This window comes from Castanea sativa, chromosome 11 (assembly GCF_040712315.1).
Source record: "Castanea sativa cultivar Marrone di Chiusa Pesio chromosome 11, ASM4071231v1".
NCBI classification, from domain to species: domain Eukaryota; kingdom Viridiplantae; phylum Streptophyta; class Magnoliopsida; order Fagales; family Fagaceae; genus Castanea; species Castanea sativa.
The window spans coordinates 63,843,821-63,866,249 of NC_134023.1; the positions used below are offsets into that span (position 1 = coordinate 63,843,821).

Here is a 22,429-nt window from a genome sequence, read left to right on the forward strand (position 1 = left end):
AACTTCATTGAAGAAAGTTCATCATTCATTGCTAAGTTTCTAACTGCATTTAGTTATTACTTTATACTTTTTGTAAAACAAAAATTTCATGTTCCAAACTTCTTTAACAAACAAACATTTCAATTTGATAATGCAAAACATAGTCAATTCTGCATTTTACCAAAATAAATTATTTCATTGATGATTATTATAATTTTACTTACTTTTATATATGTTTTTTATGACAACTTCTCTATTCAACTGTGGGAATAGCTGCAGAACTACTGATACCAAGTCAAAATGGCAATGTGTTGGACTCCTTTGAGCAAGATTTCAACGGATAGAGACAATTGGACAATCAAGGTCAGAGTTCTTCGTATGTGGGATGCAATCAACACAAAGAACAATGAGTTCATAAGCCTTGATATGATACTTATTGATGAAGAGGTAAGTATAGAACTCAATTTATATTGTGCTAATTCAATTTATTATGTAGATTCAATTATTTTAAATAATTATTTTACCAACTCATCATATAATTCAACATCCATGGCTATTTTATATATTCACAAGAAGAATAATAGAACACACTGACATTTCTCATTATTCTAGGGCTCAACAATACATGCAATTGTTCGGAAAAATCAAGCACGAACTTTTAGACCACAATTGCTTGAAGGCCGTGTTTATACCATCAAGAATTTTAGGGTGGAGAGTACTAAAGGCGAGTTTCGACCCGTGCACAATGATATCAAAATTTGGTTCATGACCATTACTACAATCATGGAGTCCAACGAAGATATGAGCTCAATCCAAAAATATTGCTTTGAGTTTGCTGACTATGACCAAATCCAGAACCAATGTTACAACTACACATATTTAATAGGTAAATACAAATCTGCAACTATTTCACAATTCCTCTAATATAGTTGTATCCTAAATTAATGATTAAAAATAACCTAACTAGATAATTGCATATAAATAGATGTTGTTGGAAAGTTGGTAGCAGTTGGAAATGTTGAAGACCCTCAAGTTAATGGCGCACCAAGAAAATTGCGCAATCTGCAATTGCTTTTGAAAGAGTAAGACAAATTTTTTGATGTCATTATATGTTTATATAGAAAAATCTATTATAAATAAAAAATAATAATAATAACAAAAAAAAAATTCTTAATGATTTTAACTATACCAGGGGAAAAGAAATTAGGCTTTCGCTATGGGGAACAACTGTCTGGCAAATCGATGAAGATGTATATAAGAACAATCCAGGACCTTTTGTCTTAATTGCAACTTCAACTATTGTCAAATCATTTGGAGGTAAGTATAAGTAAATAATGTTACCAACTATCAATTTTAATGTGCTTAGTACTGTTATCAAGTTAATAAGTATATTAGTTACTAATCTTAGGCCATAAATTTTACAATGGGAAATGTAATCACTAATTATAAATTTTTTATACTCAATCTTATTCATTTTCAAATCAATCTAATAATACTTTTAGAGAATTTCATGCTCATTAAAACATGTCTTCCTTTTTCTCAATTTCAATTCAATACGATTTTGTTTATTATAATGTATTTTGCAATTTTTGCAGGCAAATTCTCTTTGTCATCAACAAGTGCAACAAAAGTATATCTAAATCTTGAGATTCCTGAGGTTGCTGAAATAATTGACAGGTTCATATTTTAAAAATTATTAATAACAAAAAAAAAATGATAAATAGCATTTTTTATCTCACAAAATAACATTTACATTCTTTTGTCATTTTTAAAAATTCAATGATAGGAATGGTAAAAAACACAATCCTATACAAGAAATACCAAAAATACAAGCAAAACAGTTTCCAGAGGAGGATTTTTCTTCAAGCAATATGAAGACAATACCAGAGCTCAAATGCATTGCATGGGATCCTACAAAACAGGTTTGTTAATCATTTCAAAGTAGACTCCTCATTTACATGAAAATATAATAATACATCATTTACTAAAAAAAAAACATATTAACTTCAAAATTCATTGCAGGATGTTAACTGCTATTGTGTTGCAACAATAAGCAACATTGATACAACAATGGGTTGGTATTACATTTCATGCGTGTTATGTGGAAAGAAGGTCAAACCACAATCAGGATCATTTTGGTGTGCAAAATGTGAAACAAAAACAAATTTGCCTATCCCAAGGTTAGAGGCACACACATTAACTACCAAGTTTGAAATTTTTTTTATAAACATATTCATCTTACTATAATTACTATACAATTGAAAAATACTTCAGATACAGGATTCAAATTGAAGTTTTTGATTCAACTGACAAGACAACTTTTGTCATATTTGATCGAGATGCTGAGAAAATCCTAAATAAATCTGCAAAAGATCTTGCTGAAAAACAAACTGAGGTACAACTTATTTAGATTATTAAATTTATTGTAAAACTATAGATTATAATATATATTAATATTCCTAATATGCAGATAGATATTGAAGATGGAATCCCATGTGATCTTAAGAAAATTTTAGGAAGAAAATACATTTTTCTACTTCGCTTGAATGAATTCAATCTGAAGGATGGTTTTGAAAATTACACAGTTGCTAAGATTTTTGATGCACCTTCAAATGAGAAAAAGGTATGGAACAAAAAAAAAAACACAAGCCAGTATGTTATATTATTTCTTTCTCTACGCTATACTGATGTAAATAACATGCTAAAATTTAATATGAACGCAGATACCTATGCAAAATCTTAGCGACAACAAATCTGCCGGCACAAACTTTGTAATATCCAGCCAAGAATCTTCCAGTGTCATTTCATCAATGATCAACACAAATGATGCAACAAAAGGAGAAAATGATAAAAGCTCACAAATTGAACAAATAGACCAAACTTCAAACGTTGAAGATGAAGAAACAGATGATGATAACATACCCCTCAACATGCTTTACAAGCGTCGACATACTTCAAAAAACAAAGCATTCAAGAAACAAAAAAACAAAATTTCGCAATAAAGCTCTTTATTACATCACAAAATAAATATCAATAATATGGAATGTATTACCATGCTTTTATCAACTTTTTTCAAGCTCTTTATTACATCACAAAATAAATATCAATAATATGGAATGTTACCATGCTTTTATCAACTTTTATTATACAATATTACTCTAAAGTTGATTCTTTTTTCCCGATTACTTCAACAAAATAATTATAATGAATATATGTTTGCAATTTATAATTGTTACTTCTTATGATAAACTCAGTACTAACAAAGTTTGATAACAAATATGTTATAATATATGTATAATACTCTTCATAAAAAATTGCATAAATTATTACAACATTATCCGTGCATCGCATGGGCAACTTACTAGTTTTTTATAATAATTAAGTGACTTGTAAATAATATGTTAGTTAGGTCAACATTTTCTATTAGACAAACAATGTTGATAAAATGAAAACCATCTCAAGAAATTCAAGGATTAAAGTGAAACAAGGGGGAAAAAAAATCAAGAATCAATATCAATATCAATATATATATATATATATATATATATATATATATATATATAAAAGCAGAAACCTCATGCAGGAATGCATGAAGTCCTGCCACGTGGCACTCTAAGATTGCAGGTAGCTTTAAAATGGGTTGACATTTAAAAAGCCCCAAGCCCAATTAATGAATTATAACCTAACTACCGTGTTACAGCTCTTTCACATCTTTTCACTCATCTTAAAAGCTGAAACGTTCAACTATCTCTCTCACTCTTGACTGCTACCTGTTTCTCTCTTTTAACTCTTCAATTCCCCTTCAATTTAACGCATACTTTTCTCTCTCTCTCTCTCTCTCTCTCTCTCTCTGTTTCTTTCAGTTCATTTTTTTATTTCAAGTATTGAGTTTCTGGTCTGCAATGTTTATAGGAACATAGATTCGGGAAAATCAAAGCTTCAACTTTACCGGTTATGGTACAAAATACTAAACCGAAGGAGGAACAGCCACCAAGGAATGAATATCAAAACCTTCATTTGTATCTAAGAGGTACAAAATACTAACTCTGTTTTGTTCATTTTTTTTGCTGTTGTTTGGTAATGGGTTTTTGCTGAATAAAGTGGTCTATTTGTGTTGTTTTGATATCTTTATTGGTTGAGATATTTTCTGATCTACACCATTTTTATAATTTATAACTTGGTCTTTAGGTTAGTGGTTTAAATATTTTACATGGGGACGTGATTAAGGGAAATTGTCAAATTTGATACTGTTTGGATCCTAAGGCTAAGACTGGGTTGATTCAATAATTTGCTTTTGTTGGGCATGTAGAAAGATCCGTGAGGAAGAACTCTTTCATGTCACATGCAATCACAGCGTAAACCTATGTATCTATGTGGATTGGATCAAAGTGCCAGTGGAGGTGAAACTTTTGTAGTGGATTCGAATTGCAAAGAGCTCAAGAGTAGGTATATATTTTATTTTGAATCCATAATGTTTGATAAAATGCTTGAAAGAAAATTGATTAATTATATTCTATCTTGATGAATTTATAATTTATTTTCGTTTGTTCAGTATTTTGTTTGGGACTAGAAACAATTAAATTTGGGAAAAGTTGATCGAAAGCACTTACAATTACAGATACATAGCTTGCGTTCATTGGGTTTTCTTTATTGTTGCTCATGCCGATGATGTATCAGCCTCTAATTGACACAGGTGGAAACAAATTAACTTACCTTTGGATAAGAAAGCGGTTTTTTTTTTAAAGGTGAATACTTTTTTTTTAACTGTTAAGGGTTAAGGATAATGTAAAGTGAATTTTTAAAACGATTTCCATAATCTGCATATATATTATATATGTCTTGCTTATGGCAGACTTTTACCATGTAGATGGAAGCAAATTATCTTAAGTCTATGAAATGAGATGTGCTTAGGGTTAATAATTATATTCAAGTTTCTTTAGAAGCCTCTAAAGTGACACCCCATATTATCCAGTAATATTTATTTTAAGCAGAAAATAACTTCCTAGATGGGAATATTTAAGAGTTATGTCCTTCAACCTAAGAATATATGTGACAAATGTAAAGTGTGTGCATTAATGCTAAGGATGACAAAAACTAAGAACGATATGGATATGATGATTGTATTTTACTTTGAAGAAAAAGAAAATATATTGCAATAATTGTTATATTTAGTTTCACTAATGATTGTTATTAATGATTTCTTTTTCAGGCATAGTGGCTATAAAACTGTGTTATCAAAATTTTTGGTTTGGTATTGCTTTACAAGTGCAATCTGTGTAGGACAGTCAAGCTCTTTTGTTTGACTTGCTCTTCCTTTACATTTAAAAAGGTACTACTGATGCTGTAATACTATATGCCTCTTTTATGCAGCTTAGGTCGTATGCAAGGTTTGTTGCAAGAGGATATATTAGTTCCTAAAGCTAGCAAAAGTGCTTTTGGCTTTCAATAAATTTCTGCTGTATCTATAGCAATTCAATATCTTAAATTTTTCCTTTAAAAACCAGGCTTTTCCAAGTGGCACACAGAATTGAAAGACTTTCCACATTCTTTTAGCCAGTAAGACTTTCTTATATAGTGCCACATTAGTATACTCTCTTCAACCTATATTTTAGCATGCCTGAAATGCTACACAATCTCTTCTAACCTCTTGACATTTGCTATTTCTGTCTCCACTCTTTCCCATACATTTGATCATTTTGCTATGAACTCATTTGGCCTAAACTATAGGGTTTGTCTTGGGTGATAATATTTAGGTTCTATTAGACCATTTCTTTTGTTTAATTTTCCATAAAGATTATGTCAGTAAGAACAAATGACTATATTTGCCAGGTGTTTATTTTTCCACTAAGTATTTTATTTTTTAATTCTCATTTGATCTGTCTTCTTTTGTTTCTATACAAATAAATCTCCTGTGGTGGAGCTTAATGCTCTAAAACATTGAAAGAGAATCACAAGTAGCATAAGTAGTCAGTTCTTCCAAAGTTCAACACATTTTTTCTTTTGTTTTACTTTGTGCCAAATAGTGATGTCTTTATTTAACTTCAATTGAGCTGGTGCTTCTTATTTGTTTTATTGGAGTCATTTGCAATTTGTGGAGCCAAGGATAAATGTTATGTTAATCGAAAATTGTATCGATGCAGCATGTAACTACAATTTTTTTGGTTCAATGACAATTAGTGCTACACCTATATAACTTCAAGTGAGTTGATGCTTCCCTTTTTCTTTATTGAAGTCATCTACAATTTCTGAAGCCAAGGATAGATGTAACGTTTATGGAAAATTGTATTGATGCAACGTGTAACTAATTAGTGAATGCCATTAGTAGATTAAGCGATTCTAATTTACTTATCCCAAAAAAAAAAAAAAAATTCTAATTGAAAATTTATCTACAATTATATTTTTGAATGGATAAAAATGTCTTCTTTCACGTTATTACTTCAAATAAGTTTAACATTCTACTTAACTTTCTTATATAGCATCTTATAACATTATCCGCGCATTGCGCGGGTACTCCACTAGTATATATATAAAAGCAGAGACCTCATGCGGGAGTGCATGAGCTCCTGCCATGTGGCACTCTAACTTTGTGTTTAGTATTTTTACCTTCTTTTCATTAAAGTTTTTTAACTTCTACCCAATAGTTCATAGTAAATTCTTTTTATTATTACTCAATAAATCATAGTATTCCCAAAGTTTATCACTAACCCCAACAATACGTTTTCACCTCTTGCTATTCTGGTATTTATGTCTCCTCTTTTCCTTCCGTTTGGTCATGCAAGAGGTTTTGTCTCAAGCTTTAAGGAATGAGTGCAGAAGCTGAATATCCCTCAAATCCACCACAGTCATGCTCTCCACGCTTACAAATATTTATATATCTTTCACACTCAAGCTAAGCCTTGCTTGACCTCTTTGTGTGTCTATGATTCCAATTTCCAAAAGGTCAGGTTACTCTTTCTTTTTCCATTTTTGCCACCTTTTCCAATGTTCTCGAATCTGCTATTATCTCCTCATGTTTCTTTACATACGTTCCATGCATGATTTGGACCTTTGTTTCTTATGTTTGGATTTGCTTTATCATGTTTGGTATCATCCTCATCCAAATGCTCCTACTAAGTACATTAATTAATCTGAAATCCATTGTTCATGTTTAGCTTTAATAGTGGCTCTTCGCAAGTACATGTACAATGTTGTGGATCATTCCTACCATGCTAAATATGTGTGTCAACGCTTTTGGTCTCGCTTTGATAATTTCTTCTTTCTTTGGATGCTGTAAGTGCTTCAATCATGCCTATTTCTGCTTTAATGCTAATGTATTTAATCTGATGGTATGCCAAATTGTGAGAAGCATAGATGGAATCTAGAATTACATAAATATTATAGGCGTAAATGCACTTTTAGTTCCTACATTTTGAGGTTTTTTCCATTTTAGTTCCTCCATTTTAATTTTATCACTTTTAGTCCTTAAACCAATTAACGTGTGTTATTTTCGTCCTTTCTGTCAATCAACTGACGGAAATTGCTAAGGTGGCAGCCAAAGACATTAAAATATTATTAAAAATGCCACATCAGCATTTAATTTTTTTTAAAAATAATTTATCAATTTTAATTAAATAAAAAACAGAATTAAAAACAATAAGAACACAAAAACAAACCTAGATCCAACCCAGAACCAAACACAAACTCAAATTTAAAAACACAAAAACAAACAAAAATGATTGCAGCTCCGCACAAACCCAAACCCAAAAAAATCATATAAACCCATAAATCAAACATTGAAAAATCATAAAAGAATATTGTAATAAAACTTGATTGCTCAACACAAACCTAGCTCAAACACAAACCCAGAACCAACCACAAACCCAACTCAACCACAAACCCAGCTCAACCACAGAAAAATCATAAAAGAATATTGTAATAACTCAACACAAACCCAGCTCAACCACAAACCCATCACCAAAACTACTAGACCATCAGCCCCACGCCGGTCTCGCAAGCAACCCGATAGACCCACGCCGATCTTGCAAGCAAATCATCAATCCCATAGCCAAAACCCATCACCAAAACTACCAGACCATCAAATCTTCGCCGATCTTGCAAGCAAACCACTAGACCCACACCAATATCATCACAAAAAATCACCCAAAAAAACACCACTACCACCGTGAGATAGAGAGTGAGGACTGAATGAGAGACGGAGTCAGAGAGAGAGAGAGAGGAAGAAAGAGGCTGGGTCTGAGATGAGCTATGGAGAGAGAGAGAGGGGATGAGAGGCTATGGAGAGAGTTTTGGGATGAGAAGCACGGATCAAAGTTTGATTTCTGGGTTTATATGATTTTTTTGGGTTTGTGCGGAGCTGTGATCATTTTTGTTTGTTTTTGTGTTTTTAAATTTGAGTTTGTGTTTGGTTATGGGTTGGATCTGGGTTTGTTTTTGTGATCTTATTGTTTTTAATTCTGTTTTTTTAATTAAAATTGATAAATTATTTTTAAAAAAAATTAAATGTTGATGTGGCATTTTTAATAATATTTTAATGTCTCTGGTTGCCACCTCAGCAATTTTCGTTGGTTGACTGACAGAAAGGACGAAAATAACATGCGTTAATTAGTTTAGAGACTAAAAGTGGTAAAATTAAAATGTAGGGACTAAAATGGAAAAACGTCAAAATGTAGGGACTAAAAGTGCATTTACGCCAATATTATATTATTGTTGTTGAAGTGTATGTCTTTGGTTTCATTTGTGCAATAGTGCCCGTCTCTCAATTCTTATTGTCTCTATACTAAAGGGTTCATTTTGGCTTCTTATATTTTTTTGTATGTCTAATAAAAAAAAATCACTAATCTCAAATGTTTGACATGAGGACAAACTTCTTTACAGATTAGAAGCCCCAATTTTTTCCTTCAACTACTTTCTTAGTAACTTGAGAAAAAAAATGGGTGTCTATGGCTTAGTGGAATAGGAGATGAAAATCACCGTCAAAATCATTCACGCTAGGTTATCTTTTTTTGTTTATATAATTCAAATTCTTTGATTTTCTAGACACATATATATTTGTTTGAAGTTTTGTTGTTTCATTGCTAGCTAAGTTTTGTTACTCATATATTTAAATTCTTTGATTTTTTAGATATATATTTGTTTGTAATTTTATCATTTGATTATATGGTTAAAGTATGTTTGTTTTTTAATCCTTCAATTGTGATGGAAATTATGATTTCACTATAGAAAAAAAAAAAAAAAATCCTTTCCTTGGCTGATGAGGAGGTTTGAGGAATAAAATTGAAGCCTTTTTACCTTTTTCTATCATTTGTTTGTTAGGGAATTGATCAATCAAATTGGACATATAATTGTAACAATTGAAAATTATTAGATTTTAAATCTATATTTGCTTTCACATTCCCCTATATTTCTTATTTAGAATAACGAGAAACCTGTGAAATTTATATAAGAATATTTGAATTTCAAGCATTCATTTATCCAAATATTTATGTAGAAAGTAGCACCTTGGAAAATTTTCTCGAATATATTCCTACCAAACTCCTTTATATACATCTATACATAGCCCTTCATGTCATCCCATGTTAAATACACACAGACTAAAATGATGTTATTTCAATCTTTCAATGACATTTACCTAGCTCCAATATTGTTGTCCTATCTAATATTAACCCGTATAAGTTGGCTACAACCAATGAAGGGGGTTTGCATTTTATATTGAGTGACAACTGGAATTACGATTTTGATGTTAAGGTTAAACGTTGTGGACTTGAGGGTTTTCTAAAAGCTGTGATTGACTATGGGTATTTGGATGTTGATGTGAGAAATCCATAAGTGTATTTTGTTTTAGAATTAAGGAGAAAGAAAAAGACATATTATATATCAACTTTTACTTTACAATATTCCTCCAAAGTTGTGTTTTTATTGTTCATTACTTAAACTAAATAATTATGATTAATGTGTATGCAATTTATAATTATTGCTTTTTATGATGAACTCAATACTAACAAACTTATTTAACAATTATGCTATAATATATGTAAAAAATTATTCATAATTTTTTTACATAAAACATTATAACATTATCCGTGCATCGCACGAGCAACTTACTAGTTAAATTTAAAAAGAAAACACCCCATAAATATAGGGATGAGAAGTCAATTTGAACCTTTATTGTTTTCTCGCAACCAGTTAAATAGAGCAATTTTATGGACACAAAAAATAATTTCCTTTAAAAATCACAATTTTTTTTACAAATGCTAGCATGGCAAGTTGTAATTAGAACTTCACTTTGATATGAGCCCATTACAACATCACTTTTATTAATAAGAATTACAACATACTTCAACAATTGTGAAGAACTTAGGAAATAAATTAGACTTACTGAATTACATAACCATGAAATCTATTGAATTACATAACCATAAAGTCCAAACTCCAAAATGAAATATGAGAATACCCACCAAACAAGAATAGATCCAAGATAAAAGGGTCCAAGCTGTATTCTTTCTGTTCTTCTCTGGTTGAACTTAAAAACGGTGCACAATATGTAGCTTCATGGTGAAGATCTATCAAACCATGAATGAAGGATGAATCATGTGCTACTATGGATTGTACACGGCCACTGCCGATCAGAGAAGGAAAAGAAAAATTCATTCACATGGTTAAGAATTTGTAATACTTTGAAACAATTTAACTATGCACTAGAACATCTATCCAATATAGGAAAGGTACCTCAAGAAAATTGAGTGTTTTCATATTTTTGCTTTCATCAGCGTTCATTCACTTGATCAGGAATCGGGAAAATGTGTATGCCAGAAATGTGAGAAATCTTGGGCCTTTCGACACCTCCCTCTTGGCAACAAGGACCAAGCAACAAGCATTCAGTGATTAAAAGTGAAGTAAGAGTGGTGGGAAATCCCCCTGCTGGCATTGACTTGAGCTTCTCACAGTCGTTGATCTCCAATGTTTCAAGCAAGGTGAGGTCCTGAAGGCCTTTGTCGAGGACTTCAAGGTTTGGAAGTTTGCTAATACAAAGGGAAGTGAGAGTGTTGGGCAACAAACCCTCTTCTGGAAAAAAAACTTCACATTACTGCAGCCACCTTCACTCTCAAAACAAGTGAGAGACACCATTTCATGTAAACCCCATTCATTTCTATTAAGTTCTAAGAAATTAGGAACTAATGTATTAGAACTTCAATATGTATATGTTGGCAAACCATGATCAAAATATTTTGTCTAGATTTAGGCTGCTCAAAGTATGTGTTTGTGTAAAGTTGGAATCGCGTAATTGCAGGAAATTACTATTCAATTTTTGCAAAGCTCGATCGATTGAAAATTAGACTCGATCGATCAAAGGTCGTGTAGATTGTTTTTCTGCAGAATTTTCTAACTCAGTCCAAGTCTGTTTGACGTGTAGGGTTTTATGTTTTATGTCTTATATAAATAGAAAAACTCTAGCCACGTTTTAGAGGTTGTTGTTATGCTGTGTGTGTAAATCTCTTATGAGATCTAGAGGTATTTAACTTCATACATACTTAGGGTTATCAAGATCAAGATTGATGTCGAGAGCTTGGTGATTGCTTCAGTTGTTGTTTTAAGAGCTTAAAGAGAAACACAAGTGGGTGTACTTGTGGATGCTGTGGATCTGAGAAAGAAGTAATCTGTTAACTCGGAGCTATCATAAGGTCGTAGTAGTAAATTTTCTACTCGAGGTAGAAATAGGATGTTAGTAGCCTAAGTCGCTATTATAAAACTTCAATTCTTTCATAGTGGATCTTGTTTTACCTTGAGGATAGCTAGGTTAAATCCTCCCCAAGTTTTTTACCGGTTTGATTTTCCTAGGTGGTTATCATATCGTTGTGTTCTTTATTTTTCGCATTGTTTACTTGATATGATTTACTTGTGTTAACTTAGATTTGAATAATTTACTTAAGTAATCACTTGGCTAAATAACTAGGTTAAATAACTGGTTTTTAAGGGATCTAAAAATGTACACTTTCGAGGTGTGTGATTGTTGCAATTACTAATAATCAGAGATTGTAAGTTAAGGGGCAAATTGCCTTGTGAAAATTGAGAGAGCTTTGGACAGTTGGATAATTCCAATCTTAGAAGACATGGTAAGCAAGAATGCAACCCCCCCCCACAGCAAGTGATTCCAGCTCTGGGCAATCCTTGATTTCAATTTCCTGAAGAAATGAGAGAACCATATCTTGAATTGAAAGGGACTTGAGATTCCTACAGTCCTTAATATGAAGATATTGAAGCTTGGTGAATACGCCTGATGGCAGAGATTCCAAAGAATCACAGCTATTTTGATATATGCAAACGTTCAAGAACTCCAAATTGGTGATTCACATGCTCAGGTTGGAAGAACTCTAAATGTCTACAATAAGAAATAGAAAGTGATTTAAATGTAGTTAGAGAATCACCTCCAAAAAAGGAAATGAGTGAGGGGCAGTTTACTATTTCCAATTGTTGGAAACAAGAATTGCCTCCCAACAATTCTTCAGGCAGGGATGCCAAAGCATCCAAACAATGCAGCTTCATTTCTTTCAACGTTGGGACCCTCGGAACTGAAGCCTCAAGCTTCCAACACCCAGAAACCACCAATTTTGTCAAGGAACCAAGGTGCTTTGGTAAGCTCCCAATTAATTCAGGACATCCTTGTATTTGAAGTTCTTGGAGTGAAGGGAACTCTTCGCCTTCATTTGTAGAAGGTATCCAATGCACCCAATTAGGCAAATCTTCAAACTACAAAGTTTTCAAACATGCATCTGGATGGCTTGACTCCCATGTGGCTGTTCCCATAAAATCTGGCATCCAGTTTTTGTAATCTTTCCATCTTTGAGATGCGGAGCTCTTGAAGAGAAGATAACTGCCCTAGTGGCGGCAAGACCATACATTCTTTGCACCTGCTAAGACGTAGGAATACCATTTTAGTAAAAATGGCATCACCTAACCAATTGGGAAACCTTGTACCACCATAGTTTTCAGTGGTTAGCTTCTTTAAATCTTTGTGAGGCCGCAGATTGTCCAGTACTTCTGTTTCAGTTTGTACTTAATGGGTGTCGAGAGTTCCATTGGAAAACTAACTCATTAAGATAATTTTTACTTTTCAAGTCAGCGTTTGAAGCATCTATGGCATTGACTACATACTCCAGCTTTGAGGTGGTAAGTGTACTTCGAAGATCTGAAAGCTTGCCCAATTCATTGATCCTAGACCCACTATCTTTGCTCACAACAAAATTAGTCAACACTCGAAGACTCTTTAATCTTCCAAATGCAACTGGCATCTCTGCTAAGTTGGTTTCACTTGCATCTAGATGGCGTAATTTAATGAGGTCTCCAATGTTTTCTGGTAACACTGAGATTATAACAACTTGACAACAACAATGTTTGCAAATTATACAAAGAACATGTTGAGCTAGGCAATTCACTGATTAAAGTGTGGGATAGGTCCAAGTAACGTAGATGAATCAATGCGCCCAAAAAGTCAGGCAGCTTACTGATCGCTTGACCAGAAAAAGAAAGCACACATAAGTACTTCAGAATTGGCAAATATAAATCACTTACCATTTTGCTTAAGGCAGAGCATTGAGCAGGATTTGAAAAGTTTAGTGGAAGGAAGGTTCGAAGAAACTTCATTTCCTGAAGTGCCACGAATTTCTCAGGGCCATCGAGGCGGTTGGTTGACAATGCAAAATGGCAAGCCTTTTCTGAAATTCCATGCAGTTTGCCATCCTCAAACTTGCAACAAAATTCTCCAGATGCAAATTGAGCTAAATCATTCACAAGGTCATGCATCACAAAGAACAACTTGCTGCGAGGCGATTGTTGAAAAAATGACCACGATAATAGTTCACGAAAGTACTCATTTCCAACCTCTTCTATTGTGTCATTACCCTTTTGTTGCTGTAGGAAACCTTCTGCCATCCACAAGAAAACCAATTTCTCCTTTTCAAACTCATAGCCCTTAGGAAAAATTGAACAATAAGCAAAACATTGTTTGAGATGTGAAGGGAAATGATAGTAGCTCAATAATAAAGCGGAAAGTATGTTACTCTGGTCATTAGGTAGATCCCATATCTTGCTTTTCAGTATTCTATGCCATTCCTCAACTTCTACTTTCGAGTGCAAGAGTGCCCCAAGTGTTTTTGTAGCTAAAGGTAGGCCTTTGCACTTTTTGACAGTCTCCTCACCGATTCTCTTTAAGGTTGGTTGTTCTGCAGGGTTTCTCGTATTAAATGCATGTTTTGCAAATAATGACCAGCGGGCTTCAAATGACAACTGCGGCAAAGGATAAGTAACAACAACATGCATGATTGATGCAACACTTTGATTACGAGTTGTCACAATAATTTTTCTCCCATAGGCTCCAACTGATAAGGGTCTTGACAGCAAATCCCAATTACTAAAGTTCACATTCCAAATGCCATCTAGAACAAGTAGAAATCTCTTTCCCTTTAATTTCTGCTTTAGTTTGACTTGAAGAACATTCAGGTCTCTGACATTGCAATCGCTTGGAGTGATTGATTCAAAAATGGTTTTTGTGATGTTTAAAGCATCAAATTCTTCTGAAACATAAGCCCATGCTCTTAATTCAAAATGTTCCTCCACCTTTGAATCATTATACAAGAGCTGAGCGATGGTCGTCTTGCTAACCCCACAAATCCCAACTATAGCAATCACAACCAATTCTCGCACACTACCAGCAAGCAAAAACTCCATTAGTTCTTCTTTATTCTTTTCTCTGCCTAACACTTTGGATTCATCAACTAAAGAAGTTGTGGGAAACATGCATGATGGTTTCCCCCTTACAATTCCATTGAGATTGAGCAGATCTTTCTGGTTTGATAAAGAATCAAGTCTTTCAACTATCTTTTTCAGCATGGATTCTTGATTACGCGGATTAAGAACAGAGAATTGACCAGGTGCTACCTGTTTTCCATTGGCCTTAGCTTCAGCTTCCAACTCTCCTCGTAAAGCTATAGTGGCAATCTCATCCAGCAAATCATCAGCATTGTAGGTAGCATCTTTGAGCTCATTGATCCACTCTTTTACTGCCAGATTCGTGATCTGGTTCTCCTCTGCATGAATGACCACTGCATTAACAGTCAGCAGAGCTGTTTTTAGCTTGTGAAAGAGTGTTTGATCAAAATCCCGGCCTCTGAAGAAGGCCATAACCTGGGGAGAAGCCAGCCTATCAAACAGCACTTCAAAAAATGCAGAAAGTAATGCCCCTCCCACAAGTTCGGGAAGCATTTTTTTGTTTTTGTTTTTTGTTGCTTTGTCAAGGAAGGATTCCAGAACAACAATGAAAAAAAGAGCTTGTGAATGTGTCTGCAATCTGTAACAATTGCTTCTTTTCTTATTCCTATATAACCTTGAATCTAATGGGAACCTTCTTTTCTTATTCCTATATTTTGATTTATTTATTTAGTGATTTGGTTGGATCGCCCAATATGATTTTTAGTATGTGGTCTTCATAGTAGCTTCGAATTGATCGCTGCCAATGATCAAGTCAAAAAAATATTCAATTCATATGGTATTTAATTAGACCAAACATAGGTAAGATTAAAGAATTTATTTTCAATAAATTCTGGGAAACTACATGTATCATAGTACCGTGTTCACTTGGTTTAAGGATTAAGGTCTTTTAACTCTTTTTTTTTTTTTTTTGGAGATATTTAACTCATTTTTTCTAATGCTCCTAAACACTAGAAAACACATAATACTATCTTTACATAATGTTTATATAAAAAATTTATCTCCTAGTTATAGAATTTTTTTATTTCTAAAAAAAGTATTGTATTTTATATTTCTTTCATTGAAACAAACTTACAAAATAACAAATAGTATTAATCTTTAGATTGAGCCGGCCAAACATTGGAATAATATCCAATTCATTATTTTGGATCTCTCTTTTTGGACCTTCATCTTTTTACAATGTTGGAAATTATTATTATTATTATAATTTTTGGTTGAGATGTTGGACAAATTTTGTTTTATATGTTGTATTTACCTTCTTTTTTAATATATAGATATATATATATATATATGGGTTTATTCTCCTCTTACCATGTGGATAGTCCTTTTACCCTTTTAATTTAGACACTTCAAATTTTGAGTAAATTAGATTTTAAACCCTATAGTAGTTCAAGGGTATAACAAATTAATCTTATAGTTTCAAAAGGAACAAATCTAGTATTGAATTTTCAGAAAATAACAAATTAAATTTTAATTAATTTAAGCAGCGTGTCCAGAGTTGAGGGTTTGGTTTGTACTTTTTCAAATCTTGGGGTTTAATTTGTTATGTATTGATACTATATGATTTAATTTATTATTTTTAGAAACATCAAGATTTAGTTTGAAATTGTTAAAATTATAGGGTTTAATTTGTTACACTCCCTAAGGTTTTTTTTTTTTTTTGAGCTAAGATAATAGAATTTTATTCAACTGAATAATAGACCGAATTACAAGTATCAGTCAATCTGAACAAGCAAATTGACGTGGGGTAACCACTAGCTACATGTAGCAGTGCTCCCAAGAAAGCCAATTCCCATGCAAAATATCTTGTGCGCCTATGCTGTCCCTACGTCACTTTAAAGGATTTAAAAACTCTAAAAGAATTTAAGCACTGACTTCCCACTAAATGTTAGCTGACATTAACCTTTGGTACTCATCCAGGAATGCAATTGCTCCATCAAATATAATCTGGGGATGAACATGAACGTGCTCAAAGTAAAATCTGTTTCTAGCGTTCCATATTGCCCAAACCATTGTTGCCCACCTTTCCAGCTCTTGCTGGTCCAGTTATCTCCTCATTTGTTCAAATAGTAGGAAGAAGTCTATGGCTTCATTTCTGCACTTTTGGGTTCTTCCGTTGGACAAACTCCACACATTCCGAGCAAAGGCACACTCCCAGAGCACATAGCTGGCTGTTTCCGGTTTCTGGCAGCAAATTTCGCATTTGGCCTCCACTTTTACTCGTCTCGTAAGTAGGTTCTCTTTAGTCGGTAGACAGTTAGAGCAAGCCCTCTATATAAAGGTTCGTACCTTTGGAGGCACGTTGAGCCTCCAAATCTTCCCCCAGGTTGGTCCGTGGCATTGAGCCGAGGAGTACACCCCCTAAGTTATATGGTTTAAAATATAACTTTTCTTAAACTTGTTTTATTTCGATTAATAAATAGTTTTTACTGCATCTATATCTACATATTATTATCTATATCTATATTTATATATTACTGAAAGTTGAAGTATAATATTTAATGTTGCTACGCTTCCGTTGAGTTACATCAGCAGCCATGTCACTACCCTTCTTTTTTCTAAATTTTTCCTATAATTTAAAAATACTTTTTCTAAATATTTTTCATAATTTTAGAATACTATTAAAAAGAAATGATTTCCAACCCTATTTGCACCATAAAGCCAATCTTATGTTAATGTTGTTAATGTTGTCCTTAATGCTAACCCCTCTGTCTCCCCTCCTTCTCCTTTTGCTCTTCTTCTTTTTCACACTTTCAAAACTTCAAAATTTCACCTTTCTAACGCTAAACTCTCTCTCTTCCCTCCTTAATCTCTTCATCTCCTCTGAATCACTTCTTCATATCTGTTCAATTGCCACTTTGCTAAAAAAATCACTTCTTCATACCTGTTCATCTCCTAGGTACGCATTATCTCTTCCTATTGTAATTAACAGTTTGCTATTCTTTCAACTAATTGAGCATTAATTTAGACCTTCTTCAAATCTATAAAGTTGTGATTTACAACTATTTTGTGTTGGCTTTAATTCCGTGCCAAATTTGATTGTAATTTTGTTCAATCTTTTATACCATGTACTTTATGTGGGATTTTATTGTAAGAGTTGTGTGATAGAGAGAGAGAGTGTGAAGACTCAAGCATGTGAAGACAGAAGATTTCTCGCGGGTATCTCGTGACTAAGCATCCCACGAAGTGATGCATGTGTCTTACACATGATTGGAATGTGAAGAGTCATGACAGATGGTAACAGCTAGTTTTCACGAGTGTCTCGAGGGTAAGACCTTCCCGCAAGATACCCGCAAAACAGTCTATTTTGCTATTTTGTCCTATCTGCTCCACTACATCCTCATACACGCTATATATACCATTATTACCCACATATTGAGTAGAGAGTTTTTCAAAAGAGAAAACCCTATCCTCAACCCTTGAGAGTGTGAGATTGTGAGATTGTCATACCTACAATTCTGCACACCATTCATTGTGGTTTTTCTCTACTCCTACCTTTCCATTTCTATATCCTTGAGAGGTTGATAGCCCATACTAAGTGTCCAATTCTACCCATACTGAGTGTCTAGTGAGTTTTTGGTGCTGTTGGAAAGTATTGGAAGAAGCCAAGCTTTGGTGGATGCAATCGAACACATTGTGGGATCCAGAAAGCTAGACAAGACATGGTTCCGAGAAGTCTTGTTTGAGTAGGAGTTTGGAGGGTTTAGGTGCATTGGGTAGACTAGGCTTGGAGGGTCTTTTACTATTCGTGTATCACAACTTATTATCTAGTGGATTGATTTACCGCTTGGAGGGCAGCGGAGAGGTTTTTCGTCAAGTTCTGAGGTTTCCTCTTCGATAACACATCGACGTGTTATCTTGTGTTTGCATCTCTCTTTCCTATTCTTTTAACTTTCAGTTTGTTGCTGTGATTTGTTGAATATGGCTTAGAGTAATTTTATTTATTGTTTGTTCACTCGCATTTACTCTTGTTTTCGCACTTAGATAAGTTAGAGTAAAATCAACCGAGCTGTAATTTTTAATTTAGGATCTAAACAAGCTCTTGTGTTTTAACACAAATCCGAGCTTTCAAAATCTATCTCTTGATTTATGGTGATTCTTCCTATTCCCAATCAAGAGGTTTTTCAAAACATTCAATTGTTGCCTATTGGAAATAGAACACCCATTGCTTTATTTTTCTATATATATATATATATATATATATATATATATATATATATATATATATATATATATATATATCTGCAATCTCTTTGCCTCCATAGATAAAGAGCCTATCAGCCTAACTTATACCAATGCAAAATTCAATCCTTCCCATTAATAAGCCCCCATGAAATTATCATATTTAAAGCCATGAATATATATATATTTATGAGAAAAGCCATGGATATTTTTTGTGAGGTTCTCAGCAAACAAATAGACCAAAAAAAAAAAAACCAAAAGCTTTTAGAATCAAAGCCCTTCAACGTTAAAGAAGTGCTTGAACAATTTGTAATTCGGTTCTCACAAGTTCAGATCAGATATATATATATATATATATATATATATATATATATATATTATTGGGTACTTACAACCATTGTTGAAGCTTCAATCGCCATGAAATGCTATTAAACCATGAGATTCTCTCTGTCTCTCTCGCTGTCGCTGCATTTTCTCCATTTCTACAGGTCTTCTTTGCTTGACTGTCACGGTGAAGGTTTTGGCTGTTGCAGAAGATGGACTGGTTGTGCTTGACCCACTAAATGCTTAGGCAATCTTAGCTGTCAGCCACTTTATAGTGTGTCAAATGCTTGCAAGCCGTCAACCACATATTTCTTTCGTAAATGGCCTTGGGCTTGTGTTTTTACTTTGGTTTTTTAATGGGCGGACAAACCAATGCCCGCCCCTCTTTAGTTTTTGTATTTTTATTTTTTAATTTCATACATGATCAATGAGGTTGGGCATAATAAAAAAATATTGGGTAATCAAATGGGCTAGACATTATGTAAGATAATTCAAATAAAGACTTGCATAAAAAGTTGTAGAATATCAAACTCTAACAAAAAGTTTAAGTATATTAATTTCATATATATATATATATATATATATATATATATATATATATATATCCATTGATTGAAATACTCAATATTTATTTATGTTTGCTTTTGATTTAATATTACATATTTGTCTTATGAAAGTTATGATATAAAAAAAAACATTTTAAATAAAGATATTTATATTTATTTGAATTATTTTAGTCAATTTTTATATTTTTACTAATTTAATCTATTTATTTTTTAAAAGTAATTATTAAATTAATTATGATGTCATTATAGTTCGACCTCAACTTTAAAAACCTTAAACCTCTCCCTTTTACGGTTCTTTAAACGGTCCGAATTTCAAAACTATGTTTTAAATGACAATGTCATAAACAATTTTTACCCACTTGGTGTCGTAGACCCTATTTGACCCCTCAAGACATTATCTTTGCTTGAATATATGTTATTGGTATAACAAATTGGAGAGCAAATTATATTATGAAGAGAGGTCACAACTTTTCTTTTCTTTGTTTCTCATGAAAAAAGTATATGGGAAAATGGTTTCCTTTTTCCGAATTTGGTAAACTGTGGTTGGTCATGATTTTTGAGAGTTAGAGTTGTTTCGTTGTTGACGATAAATGCATGAATGTTTTTTGGAAATGGGTCATAAATGTTTTTAGGGTTTGACAAGTTAGTTGTCAGTTGGAGCTTGTGTATGTATGTTTTTAAATAAAAAAAAAAATTATTTCACACTTTGTTATTGGAATAGTTGTTACGTTGTAGGTATTGCATATATTCACCAATTGTAAGAGATAAGGTCCCAAATTCTATAGATTTAATTTTTAACTTATTTCAATGAAAAATTATGTATTTCTTTTAATAATTAAAATACTATACAAAGAACAAACAAAGGGCTTATGATATTGTATAAAAAGTGTAGCAAATATGCTATTGCAATCTTGCTTTGTTTTTGAGTAGCTGTTTGTTTATTTTATTTTGGCCATACAAGGAATGCACATTGCATTGAAGTGTGCATTGTCATTTGTTGTTGGACTAATATGTTTTTTGTATAAGGTTTTGTAATTCTATTTTACAAATCAATGAACACTAGCCTTTTTAGATATTGAATATACACCATAATTGGCAAGTGATCTGAAGCATGGGGTGGAAGATGGGAAACTGTAGACATCTGAAATTTAGCCTACCACCCCATAGTTGCCATAGCCCGATCCAGTCTCAATTTAGTATTAGCCTCACCTAGCCTCTTATTAGACCACGTGTAAGTATACCCTCTGTACCCCAAATCCTCAAAATTACAAGAGTCCAAAACACTTCTAAACGCATCAATCTCCGCTGAATTGGGTGGCTATAAACTTAATTTCTCTGCACTATTTAGAATTGCATTAAAATCTCCCGCACAAAGCCATGCCCCATTAACAAAACTTTTCAAGTGTTTTATCAACTTCCAAGACTTTTCTTTATGCTGAGCCTCAGGCCAACCATAAAATCCGGTAAAAAACCATACAAAACCATCCTCTTCACCTTCATCAAAATATGATTAGGTGAATAATTAATTAAATCCATCACCACATCATTCTTCCATAATAAAGCCAAAATAACTTTAATTGTTTACCAGTCCAAAATATCTTTAAACTTTACTATGTTAAAAAACATAAGCTAAAACATTAAGTGAGCCCAACAATTACAACTCCTGTTTCTCCTCATCTCAAAACTAGACATGGCACTGGCCTTTTTTCAAAGCCATCTATCATGCAGGTTTGGGCATTATATTTAGAGATAGTCATTGTTCTCCTGTTATGGTCCAAAATTAATTCATTGCCAAGGAAACTCATTGTGGATGTCTACCATGCTCTATTGAGTGTTACACTCCTATCACGAATTGTGGATCGAGGATTTGATTTCGGAGTTTGCCAACTCAATTGCTGGCATCAATTAGGTTGTAGGAACCATGCTTGAAGGAGATTTCGGATGTGTTAAAACAAATTCATGCTTTTTGTGAAATAGGTAGGACATATATCCTATAGGACAATTTCTAGATTGTGTAATAAGTAAGCGTAAGTGTTAGAGTTCTCTCTTTTGAATTTTTTTATTAAGAAAAAAAACTATTTAGGATGTCTCATAAATATTTCATTTTTGAAATTTTTTCGTGCATTACACAGGTTAGCGACTAATATATTTAAAAGCTGAAGCGGCTCCTGTCAAGCCATATTAGCAGTCACGTTACAATTATATTTTATTTTTTTGGTTTTCCATCTTTTTTAATTGTCTATTGCAAAATTAATTTTTTGCGGCCAAATGTGATGCAATACACGTCATCATAAAATCTAATTGTCTATTGTCTATATTGAAAGCTCATTTCAACATTGAGTGTCATTTTCTTTTCATCCTTATATATATACACATTTGCTACTCAATCATTGAGCCACATCATCTACTTATTTTTTATCTCTTCTTTTATTTTCTAAATTTTTCTTCTCACTACTATCTACAAAAAAAAAAAAAAAAAAAAAAACCTTTTCTTCTCTCTATTAGTACACACCTACGGTTACACTTCATCCATCCTTTCCCTTCTCTCTTTGCCTCTTTACCTCCCCCCACTACTCGCTACTTCACTGTTACACTTCCTTCATCATTTTCACTTTTTT

General features: G+C 32.9%; 1 pseudogene; it reads right to left on the minus strand.

The window, feature by feature from the left end:
• Positions 1-10,741: 10,741 nt before the first annotated feature.
• On the minus strand, positions 10,742-15,234 carry LOC142616933 (putative disease resistance RPP13-like protein 1; annotated as a pseudogene).
• Between the last annotated feature and the right edge of the window lie 7,195 nt (positions 15,235-22,429).